The 11,243-nt window shown below is 38.4% G+C and overlaps 1 pseudogene; it reads right to left on the bottom strand.

Annotated features, from left to right (window-relative positions):
• Positions 1 to 613: 613 nt before the first annotated feature.
• Positions 614 to 1,464, bottom strand: LOC100765058 (annotated as a pseudogene).
• Between the last annotated feature and the right edge of the window lie 9,779 nt (positions 1,465 to 11,243).

Below are 11,243 nucleotides of genomic sequence, written 5' to 3'. Positions count from 1 at the left end.
TGTTAAATAGGTTGAAAACGGGCACAATGAACAGCTATTTACCACCGATTCTGTCTCATTTCTTCCAACATAACTGATTCTGATGTAAGTATTCAAAACTTCCTAAAAGTAGTTTCTCCTTAGCTGCAGAAATGTGCCGCATAACAAGTTTCACCTTGCTGATCCTAGTAATACCAAAGTTACTGTGATCGTGCTCATTTTTATAATAAATGTGCTAACACTATAGTATGTTCCTACCATGACAGAGACGGAGTCTCCGTACGTAAAAGAAAATACATCAAAATTCTTAGTTTGGGAATATAAAGTTGTGGAGACAAAATTTAAAACAAAATTTATTCAAAATCTGACTGTCCAGGATAACTAGAAGTCATTAGTGAGACGTGTAACATCTTAGGATAATATTCTCCACTTTAGACTTTAAGTTCTAGGAATCCCACTAAGAGGGCACTGGTTCAAGTTAATCCAATGTATTTCTCAAAACCCTGTTAGCAAGCATATTCATAAACCTGACTTAAGGTAGCTGTGTTTTTCAGTAGCATTTACAACAATCTAGCACTTGGTAGTAATACAGAGATTAGCACATTCTATAAAACATAGTGCAAGATTTTGTAAACTAGCTGCAATTTTCAGTAGCCAACTTCACCATGTGACAGAATTATAATGTTTCCCAAGCCATATGCATGCCTCATGTACACTAGTTTTAAAGGATTCTTTAGATACTACTCACCAACTCCAACAGGAGGAGCATCTGCTTGTAGTATCTCGGTAAGTGTTTGTAAAATGTGAGACAGAGCTCTTAGCCCAAGCTGACCTCCCCATGCCACTGTGTTTACAATATCACCACAGTATTTTACAAAGTATTCTGGAGTACACATGTGTCCTATGTTGGGGTTAGTTAAAAATGGCAGGAAGTCTTCAGAATGACTCTGCATGTACTCAGCAGTCAGAGCACAGAACTGTTGGATTAGCAGATCTTCAAGTGATCCATATATAAAATGACCATCAGACAGAATATGATTAATTTCCAATTCTCTGGCTGCCAATATCTGAGCAAGTTTTTCACTCTCTACATGTCTGGCTCTAGATAAGTTCTCAGTTTCAGCCTCAGCTATCTTTTCTTCCTGCTCCTTTTCCAGTGCAGATTTTTCCCCCATCTCTTTTGTGCTTTTGAAATCTGATGTGGTTAGTTCTCAAGTACCAAGTCTGAAATGTTAATAGCAACACAATCTATCTTACTCTCCTTCAAAGTCAGTTTCAGTTGCTTCATTTCTTCTCTGTGTTTTCACTCCATTTCTTGCTCCAATTTAGCTACATCTTCAATGAGTTCTTTCTTTCTCTTTTTGTCATTTTTGGAAACAGCGTTCTTCATTCCTTCATTTTGGCTTGCAGTTCCTTCTTTTCCTTGAGATGCTCCTCATTGTCCAGCTCTTGTGCCGAGACCTCCTCCATGATGACCAGGTGGCCGGGCACACACACTGGACAAGCCACTCATGACCCTAAAACTATATTTTTATACATAAAAAGTCTTCTTAGGTAAACAACTTAAGCTTTTATGTTTTCTCAATCTTATGAACTTTGTATTTCTCATGTAAGTGGTTTTTTTGTTTATTTGTTTGTTTCTGAATTTGGTAACAAGGAAAACTTCATGCAATCTAGTCTTCAATCTCCAGAGATCCAAGAATGATAAAATATTACCTGAGTAAACAGAAAGTGTAGAGCAAGCAACTTCCAAAACTAAGAAATGACAGAAACATCCAGGTTCCTGTACAGTCACCCCAAGGTTCCTCTACAATGTTAGGGCATCCATGTTTGGCCTATAGGACTAGTATATCTGACAGACTTTCTGTGAAGCAGAAATTTTGCAGGACTGTCTTACCTGATCTTGGCAAATTTTGGCAATTACTTTCTTTTGTGTCCTGCTTGTCCAGTTTAGACAGCATACTGTCAACAGTTGAAGCCAGTGTAGTTTTTTACCCAAATGACTAGCTTTGCAACTTTAAAAATAAACACCATGTGGAGGTTCTTTGGTACCCATCATTGTTTTTTGAAGTAAATTGATGCTGCCAGGAGCAGGCATGTCTCACTGTCAAGGAAAGGCCTTATGTCATAAAAACATCTTAATTGCCATATTCTGTAAGTCTTTGAAGACCATCTACATATTTAAATATTTCTGTGTTTGACCTTGAAACCATACCTAACATGACTATACATTTGATTGTTGTAGATGACTAACTGCTAACCTGCCTTTCTTTATCCTAAATAGTTTCAAGGACTAACATTTTTTATTATATTTTCAAATGAGCTGCATAGGTACAATACTTTAAACAATGTAGAAACACACACACACACACACACACACACACACACACACGCGCGCAACACACACACATCACACACAGTATGTTGTAACAAAATACGCTTAAATTTGTATCAATATAAAAAATCCATACAAATATAAAATATTTGTGACTAGTAGTTAGTTGCTCTTTATTCTAAAAACAGATTCAGCATCTGTCCTTTTATCCTATCACTTCTATACTGTATCCTTTTCCCTTCAGAAAGCTATCCCTGAATCTAAACTCCTTTGTTCAGATTTTTTTTTTGACAATTACCAATAACAACTTGCAATCAGCCCCCCTAAATGATGACAAACTTCCATATCCACTGAATTACCAAATTTCCCCCATCCACCTCTTGGGAATGTGGTCATAGTGTTTCTGGATTGCTTCCTGTTATCTGGAGGTGATGACATCTTTAGGGTCTTTGAGAAAATTGGGGTAATGGTCAAGTCCTGGGAAAAGTAGCTGTATTATTTTTGTTTAGTCTCTATGTGATGGGAAAACTGTAGAGCTTATCTGAAATCTTGCTGGATAAGATGAGAGGCTGGCCCATCTCAACTAGCAGCTTCGAAGCTTTTCTAGATGCAGAATTTTGAGGAAACTTCAACAGAGGCATTCTGAGAGGCTGAAACACTTGGGCTACTAGTCTTTACTGGTTTTTTGGTTCCTCTTTCTGAAAATACATAAACTTTTATAGATAACTTATACATCTACTTATACAAGTATGGAATGTGCAGTGTGCACCAATCTGTTGAAGATTTTTGTGTGTGTGTGTGTTGTTTTTTTATGTTTGAGCAGGTAAAAGGCATCTGTCAACTTTACAGGTCTATTTGGACTACATATCCAAACTATAATATAAGTCTCTATCCATCAATATGAAAGGATGGTGTGTAATAATAAGTCATGAGGACTCTGCAGCCAACAAAATTTATCATGTTTCATCCAGTCTCAGTTGTTCCCATGTTGAGGGATAATGTATATGTCACCTGTCCTTTGTCTTTCTTGATTTCTTCTTCATGTCTGTAGCCAAGATTTTCATTAGGTCTCTCCAATCAAGTCTGATCTTTATTAATTTTGAAGAGAATCTAACTTTTTGTTTCCTGTGTAAATAAAGGCATAACATCTCCTCCAATACAACATATTTTTTAACTTCTATTTTGAAGTTAAGACATTCTTAAAATATATAGTCTGGTATTTTCGTGGCTAGCTTCTTGAGTTCCTTGTATATTTTGGAAATCAGTCCTCTGTCAGATGTGGAGTTGGTGATGATCTTTTCCCATCCTGTGGGCTGTCGTTTTGTCTTACTGACTGTGTCCTTTGCCTTACAGAAGCTTCTCAGTTTCAGGAGGTCCCATTTATTAATTGCAGATCTCAATGTCTGTGCTACTGGTGTAATGTTCAGGAAGTGGTCTCCTATACCGATTAATTCAAGGCTATCTCCCACTTTATCTTCTAGAAGATTCAGTGTGGCTGGATTTATGTTGAGATCTTTGATGCATTTGCACTTATATTTTGTGCATGGTGACAGATAGGATCTATTTGCAATCTTCTGCATGTCTTAATTCAGTTGTGCCAGCACCATTTGTTGAAGATGCTATCTTTCTTCTATTGTATAGATTTAGCATCTTTGTCAAAAATAAGGTGTTCATAGGTGTGTGGGTTAATATCAGGGTTTTCAATTCGATTCCATTTGTCTATTTTTGTGCCAATACCAAGCTGTTTTTAGAACTATGGCTCTATAATAGAGCTTGAAGTCAGGGATGGTGATGCCTCCAGAAGATCCTTTATTGTAAAGAGTTGTTTTGGCTATCCTGTTTTTTTTTTTTTTTTCATATAAAGTTGAGTATTGTCCTTTCAAGGTTTGTGAAGAACTGTGTTGGGATTTTGATGGGGATTGCATTGAATCTGTAAATTGCTTTTGAGGATTGCCATTTTTACTATGTTAATTCTACCTATCCAAGAGCATGGGAGATCTTTCCATTTTCTGGTATCTTCTTTAATTTCTTTCTTTAAAGTCTCAAAGTTCTTATTGCACAGGTCTTTCACTTTATTGGTTAGTGTTACCCCAAGATATTTTATGTTGCTTGTGGATATTGTGAAAAGTGATGTTTCCATGATTTCTTTCTCATTGGATTTATCATCTGTGTATAGAAGGGCTACTGATTTTTTTGAGTTAATTTTGTATCCAGCTACCTTGCTGAAGGTGTTTATCAGCTGTAGGAGTTCCATGGTAGAGTTTTTTGATTACTAATGTAGACTATCATGTCATCTGCAAATAGTGAAAGTTTGACTTCTTCCTTTCCAATTTGTATCCCTTTGATCCCCTTTTCTTGTCTTATGGCTCTAGCTAGAACTTCAAGTACAATATTGAAGACATATGGAGAGAGTGGACAGCCTTGTCTTGTTCCTGATTTTAGAGGAAACGCTTTGAGTTTCTCTCCATTTACTTTGATGTTGGCTGTTGGTTTGGTGTATATTGAGTTTATCATGTTTAGATATGTTCCTGTTATTCCTGTTCTCTCCAAGATCTTTATCATGAAGGGATGTTGGATTTTGTCAAAGGCTTTTTCAGCATCTAGTGAGATGATCATGTGGTTTTTCTTTTTCAGTTTGTTTATATGGTGGATTACATTGATGGATTTTCGTATGTTGAACCATCCTTGCATCCCTGGGATGAAGCCTACTTGATCATGGTGGATGATTTTTCTGATATGTTCTTGGATTCGATTCACCAAAATTTTATTGAGTATTTTAGCATCGATGTTCATGAGGGATATCAGTCTGTAGTTCTCTTTCTTAGTCATATCTTTGTGTGGCTTGGTATCAAAGTGATTGTAGCCTCGTAGAAAGAGTTTGGCAATATCCCATCTGCTTCTATTGTGCGGAACAGTTTGAGGAGTACTGGTATCAGCTCTTGTTTGAATTTCTGGTAGAATTCTGCAGTGAAGCCATCTGGCCCTGGGCTTTTTTTGGTTGGGAGGCTTTTGATGACTGCTTTTTGTCAAAACTAAGGTGTTCGTAGGTGTGTGGGTTAATATCTGGGTCTTCAATTCGATTCCATTGGTCTGTCTGTCTATTCTTGTACCAATACCAAGCTGTTTTCAGAACTATGGCTCTATAGTAGAGCTTGAAGTCAGGGATGGTGATGCCTCCAGAATCCTTTATTGTAAAGAGTTGTTTTGGCTATCCTGGGTTTTTTATTTTTCTATATAAAGTTGAGTATTGTTCTTTCAATGTCTGTGAAAAACTGTGTTGGTATTTTGATGGGGATCGCGTTGAATATGTAGATTACTTTGGGCAAGATTACCATTTTTACTATGTTATTCTACCTATCCAAGAGCATGGGAGATCTTTCCATTTTCTGGTATCTTCTTTAATTTCTTTCTTTAAAGACTCAAAGTTCTTACTGTGCATGTCTTTCACGTTTTTGGTTAGGGTTACCCCAAGGTATTTTATGTTGTTTGTGAATATTGTGAAGGGTGATGCTTCTCTGATTTCTTTCTCATTGCATTTCTCATCTGTATATAGTAGGGCTGCTGATTTTTTTGAGTTAATTCTGTATCCTGCTACTTTGCTGAAGGTGTTTATCAGCTGTAGGAGATCCCTGGTAGAGTTTTTCAGGTCACTTATGTAGACGATCATATCATCTGTGGAGTGCAGAACTAAATAGAGAATTCTCAACAGAGGAAACTGAAATGGCTGAAAGACACTTAAGAAAGTGCTCAAAATCCTTGGCCATCAGAGAAATGCAACTCAAAACAACTCTGAGATACCATCTTACACTGGCCAGAATGGCTAAAATCAAAGACACCAATGGCAATCTATGCTGGAGAGGATGTGGAGAAAAAGGAACACTCCTTCATTGCTGGTGGGAGTGCAAACTTGTAAGACCGCTTTGGAAATCAGTATGGAGGTTGCTCAGAAAAATGGGAATCATTCTACCTCATGATCCATCAATTCATCTCTTGGGCATATACCCAAATAATGCACGTTCATACAACAAGGACATATGTTCAATCATGTTCATAGCAGCATTGTTTGTAATAGCCAGAATCTGGAAGCAACCTAGATGCCCCTCAACTGAAGCATGGGTAGAGAAAATGTGATACATTTGTACAATGGAGTACTACTCAGCAGAAAAAAGCAATGTGTGGCCCATCATAGGCCTGCCTACAGGGTAACCTTAGAGAGTCTAGATCTCACCCTGAACCTGCTTCTTAGATCATGTTGGGGGCTGGGGAGAGAACTTAGCACTTCCTTGCAAGAGCCTGGACAGGTTTGTCTTATGTTTGTTTTTATCTGTGCCTGTGATGTTTGCTGCAGTAACTTTCCCACTAGTCTGTATTACTGAACCAGTCTGCCTACCATCTCCTCCACTCATTGTTTAATCCAACTTGGGTTTGCAGTCTGACCCTTAGCATAGCTTTCTCACCAACCAGCTGTCTGGCTGGGTCTGAACTTTCATGTACAGTTTTAACAACCCCCCCAAAACAAACCATTGCCTAGAGCTGCAGTCCTATATTGCCTTGGAAGTAAGTTGTTTAAAGATATCCATATAAAAACATATGAAATAAGCTTCATCCCCTCCAGAGTTGATAGCTTGACTTATTCCTCACTTTATGCTTGAACACTGTTAGTATAAGGCTCTTTGGGCAAGGTTCTCACTGGCTTGGAGCTTCAGCTATTGCTCAGTTTGCTGAAAATGCTCACACACTTAAAGGAAAGAAAATGTTACCTTTCAACAACAGGGTCTTATACCTTAACATACTGTTCCATAATAGGAAGTTGAGGACTATGCACAGATAAATGGCTTTTAAAATAGCTAATTTATGATTAATTTGCAGTACTTACTAATGGCATCACTATGTGTTAGCAGAATCCACATATACTTTTGCTGGTTTTTACTTTTTGCAAAATTAATATATAACATATATGTATAAAACACATATATTAATCATTTTGCTTAGTGACAAAAAAGAAAACCTCAAAAATATATTTATCTATCTGAAATAGATTTAGCTACAAGTGACAATAAATTTCAGAACAGTAATTTCACTGCATTCTTATTTAATAGCAACTCTGGAGGCAGTCCAGAGTTGGTATATATTAATTCTAGGAACCACAGGACTTTGATCCTACTTTGTCACACACCTGGCTATTGAAAGCACTACACACTATTACATGCTCAAAATGACTTTACAGGTTCCCATTATTAGACCATGTTCCAGACAGCTAAGAAAGCTCACACTGCCAAATCTCTCCACCTGTCTTCATTTTCTGCTGCCCTCATCTGATGACAGTCTTAACAGCTCCAATCCACAAACACCTACACACACACACACACACACACACACACACACACACACACACACACACACAGTGTGGTGAAGCACTGAAAAGTTCTAGAAAAAGTTAGAGTTTATAGAGGAAGGAAGCTCAAATTAATACTTTTGAAGTGTTTCCTAGCAATGATTTAAATTTAAATTAGCAGATTATGTACCCATCACTGAAAAACTACAATTTAGAATAATACCACTAAGTCATATTGTTCTTGATTTATAAGAATTATGAAAATTTTCTATATAGATTCCATATATTCTTGAAGAGTTTCATTTACAGTGGCTAGATTCTTTTTAAAATATTTCTTTATTGATTATTTGGGAATTTCACATCATGCACCCCAATTCTGCTCATTCCCTAGTACCCCGATATCTGGCCCTCATCCTTGTAGTGTCCTCCCAAAAGAAAAATTTTAAAAAGTTAAAATCAAACCAAACCTGAGCAAAACAAACCACCTCATTCCTCCATCTTTCTGAGCGAGGGGTCGTGTTGGATGTTTCACCTCCCGATCTCTTGGGGTTCGTTGTGTAGCCTCTGAGTGTGGAACCTAGCAGTGAATCAGCCTTACAAGCAAATGTTCATTGCAATGAGTCATTGGTCTGGTTCAAGGCCTCTGGTTTTTGATACACCATCATCACTGGACCCTCACCAAAACTCTGCTCAGATATCCCGTGGTTGCCCGAAATCCTGGAGATCCTGGGGTTACCATTTCCCAGAACCAGTTCCTCGATGAGCTCCAGCAGATGCAGATGGGGTAGCTATTGGGGGGCAACTCAAGGCCCTGGATGTGGACTGAAAAGTTTTTCACCCGATAAGTCTCTCCGCCGATGCAGCAATCTAAGTCAGACGAAATCAAACCGAATTAGTAAAAGCCTACGTTTAATGGATACACCGCTCCCGGATGGCTTTCCAGCCCCACCCCCCACCCCCAGAGAGGAGATGGGAAGGAGATGTAGCAGGGTTTGGAGGGAGATATCCAGCCAAATGATGACTCCTCCCTCAGAGATGCTTAAGACCTTTCCTATAGGGTATTTATTTGAACTGCCTCCCAGAAAATAGACATGTGGTTTTCTGTCTCTCTTTCCCGTCTACTCTCTGGAGAGCCGGAAAGCCATCCAGGAGAGTTGTATCCATTAAAAGTGGACTTTTTCTAATTTGGTTTGATTTGGTCTGATTTGGATTGTTGCATCAGCGGAGAGGTTTATCGGGGTGCAGAAACTTTTCAGTCCTGCTAAGTAGGGGCAACCCACTCAGGGGAGTCGTGGAGCCAGCTCTTCTACCATCCCATCAGGGCCAGATTTCCCAGGCTATGGTGAGAGGTGGGGCCATGTTTCCAGAGTTGGATGGAAGACAGTGCTCCTGTGACCAGGGGCCAACTCTTTTGCTGCAGTATCCAGCCAAGGGCAGCTTCAGCTCAGCATGGTCCTGCAATTTCAACAGATATGGCTCCTATGGTGGCCTGTAGTAATAGGAGGCACAGACATCAACACAGATGACAGGCACAGCAAAATCAGGAACTCATACATGGTTCTTGGCAGCAGCTTTGGCTCAGATGGCATCATGGCTCAGGATGGCAGCACAGGACATTCAGATTAGCATTGCTTTAAAAAGGAAAGGAAGAAAAGGAAGGAAGGAAGGAAGGAGGGAGGGAGGGAGGAGGGGAGGGAGGGAGGGAGGGAGGGGAGGGAGGAGAAAGAAAGAAAGTGCTCAAATAAAGCAATTTGAGAGGAAAAGTCCACAATATCATTAAGTTACCATCTGACTTCTTTGGTTTTGTTTCTTTCACACAGTACAACAGTGGTGTTTTTCCCTGCTTTACCTTCTTCATACAGATTATTATTTAAGTTGCCATCTACTAGTGATGGGCATGTGGCCTCCCTATAAGTGTCCTTTATATAGCCAGTGAGACTCCATGGGCGAAAACTAATTTTTCTTTTGCAAGCAGATCTCAATTGCAGTTAGCTTCTTGGTTAGGGCGGGAACCTGTGTCACTTTCCTTCTCTGATGAGATGGTGGCTTACTACCACAGTCTATCTGAATTTATACATGTGTCAGCAGGTGACAACTTCCTGGAGTTGGTTCTTTCATTCTACCCATGGAGGTTCTGGGGATGGAACTCCTATCGTTAGGCTATTTGTTGAGATACCATTCTCCTGTTTTCATTCATATATGTTTTCTTACCCATTTGAACATACTTTAAATAAGAGAATCTTGAATGGTAACTCTAGTTTGTTTCATATTCTTCTTATAATAAAGTTTAAATACCATTTCAGATATATTTAAGCTTAACTAAAGCTTTATTTATTTATTTATTTATTTATTCACTGAAACTATCATATCAGCCAGAGAGAAGGAATCTCCTCTGACTTACTCAAGAGAAAAAAATAATCGCTGGGTTAAGGCTAAGGCCATGACCATTTTTTTTTTTTTGAAGATCTTTACACAGAAACAACAGCCTTAGCAGCATGTCCTCCATTCTAATCTCTGTCAGCACACTGTGGAGACTGGAGTGGCCTTGCAGCACCAGAAGTCTTCTGACTTCTTTGGTTTTGTTTCCTTCACACAGTACAACAGCGGTGTTTTTCCATGCTTTACCTTCTTCATACAGATTATTATTTAAGTGTGTCCAGCTACCTCTGAAAATGGTTTCTTTCCTGTCACGTCTACATAGAATAGTTATGTCATGTATGTGGTATAAAAACAAGTGAGCTTTTGTATTAAGAACACTAGATGGAACTAAGAGGTACACAAGTTTGCTAGCATATGCAGAGTTGTATGTTTTATCCCCATCCCACGTCTTCAAAAAAAGAAAGAAAAAGATAAACATAAACACTGTGATGTTCATACTACGTATCACCATGGCAGCCTGTTTTGATTGATTGGTTTCCAAGGCACAGAGGCCTCTCAACCAGTCGCAGCACACAATCAGCATTCAGATTCTATGGGCTGAAAAATCAAATAATACCTTTTTATATATGAAACTAAAAATTAAAATTCAAGGAGGCAAAAAACTCAAAAGGAAAAAATGCTAATTTTTATTTGTCCTGCCATTTATCAGCTACTATGAATTAGGCCAGGGCGAGTCAAGAGGGAAATTTATTTAAAGTGTTACTATTTTGGAGAGGAAGATCAAAGACACTCACTTCTGTAGACTGAGGAAGCAAGTCCAGAAGAAAATTATTTAAGAATGATTATTGTAACATGTTTATAAAGCACAGACACAGAAAAATAGCTTAAGTACCCAACTTCAGAATAGTTTTAATAAATGGCAAAAAACAACAAATAAATTTTGTGCTATAAAGATATCCTGTATTGCAGAGGTTACATGTGGAACTCTTTGGGACTATATATTTGATATATTGTATATAAATGTATAAATACATAACATAGGTTTAAAATAGTACAATAAAAATGAGCAAGAAAACCAGCACAGCATCTATATATAGCCAGGGGATGATGGGAAAAGAGAGAATTTGAAATCACTCTTGCTGCGGGAATAAACATCACCTTATGACGTGGGCACGAGCACACTTAGTGTAGAAACATACAGGCCCTCTAAGGATA

Source organism: Cricetulus griseus, assembly GCF_003668045.3.
Source record: "Cricetulus griseus strain 17A/GY chromosome 1 unlocalized genomic scaffold, alternate assembly CriGri-PICRH-1.0 chr1_0, whole genome shotgun sequence".
Classification (NCBI taxonomy): domain Eukaryota; kingdom Metazoa; phylum Chordata; class Mammalia; order Rodentia; family Cricetidae; genus Cricetulus; species Cricetulus griseus.
This window is presented reverse-complemented; position numbering and strand designations above follow the sequence as displayed.